The sequence below is a fragment of the Austrofundulus limnaeus genome, unplaced genomic scaffold (genome assembly GCF_001266775.1).
Source record: "Austrofundulus limnaeus strain Quisiro unplaced genomic scaffold, Austrofundulus_limnaeus-1.0 Scaffold177, whole genome shotgun sequence".
Taxonomy (NCBI): Eukaryota; Metazoa; Chordata; class Actinopteri; order Cyprinodontiformes; family Rivulidae; genus Austrofundulus; species Austrofundulus limnaeus.
This window is the reverse complement of record NW_013952579.1, coordinates 949,633-951,008: the sequence shown is the minus strand read 5'-3', so window position 1 is coordinate 951,008 and position 1,376 is coordinate 949,633.

Here is a 1,376-nt window from a genome sequence, read left to right as displayed (position 1 = left end):
AACATTAAAAATAGTAGAATGTAAATTATGTGCAAAAATATATTATTAGTTGGAACTAAGTTGGAAAAATAAACATGAAGGTCAATTAAATTATAAAACATGAGATAAAGCTCTCCTTTTTAAATTTATTTATTGGCCCATTTATATATTTCTGCCTTTTTTCTAGTTATGTCAGTGTCGGTCCTCCATACTGCAGAACTTGGACGAGGTAATTCATGTCTGAATCATGTGTGTTGGAGCAGGGAAAAACATAAAACCTGTAGGGCTGCGGTCCTCGAGGACCAGGATTGCCCACCCCTGGGCTAAGCTGTGACATATTTGATCTCCAATGTTATTAACAGGTGTGAGAAATGGGTGGTTGATTTTTTTAAATCAGCAATAGAAACCCCCAGCACAGAAGTACAGCAGTGACATCCTGTGATTARTTTCTTTCACTCACAGCCACTGAAACAGGATTTGTCATAATGTGTGTGGGCTCTAATCATCTTCTTGTTAAACTAATCACAGGGGTGACCATCAAGTCTCCAGCACCTGCACCACTCCTCTAACAGCACTCTGTTAGAGCTGATGCTCTCCATTATACAGCTTGGTGCATGCCTCACACTGCACATGTGGTGCAGGCTTCTGTACGTTCATCAGCAGCAGTCATGCTATTTAAAAAAATGGCAATGTGACAAATTTTGGCTCATTAGTTTTGATTGGAACTTGGCAGCTCCCGAGTCACACTCCTTGTCTTCTTAATTAACTTGTCATTTCAATTTGCATTTAGCACAGCTTCTCAAGTATGTTTCAATTAGGACATCTAATGGTTTTCAATAGAGTGAAAGCTTCGTACAGTTTCTTCCTTATTAAATGGCTACATGGCACTTTGAACGAGCTCGGTTTGGAGGAACAGTTTAATTGGGACTGGACTGATGAGCTACTGTAGTGGTTCCCAAAGCTGGGGTCGGGACCCACAGTGGGGTCCTGAAAATATTTTTTGAATTAATTACACCAAAAAAAGATAAGTAAGAACATTTTTCCCTTTGTTTTTACAAAATAATAAAATTAGTGCACTTAAAATGGACAAAAATAATACCATATTTATTCACGTATAATACGATCTCATGTATAATATGACCCCCTTTTTTGAGCTTAAAAAGCATAAAAATTTTAATCCTCAAACTACCTCCAATTTCATACAGACAAAGATTTTTCAGCCTTTGCAGTCTTTATACATATCAGTAAAATGATCATTGGACTGTTCATTTTATTTTAACAACGTATGTACTAAAAGGTACTAAAAAGTATTTTGACAACACACACACACACACACACACACACACGCACACACACACACACGCATACACACACACACACACACACACACACACACG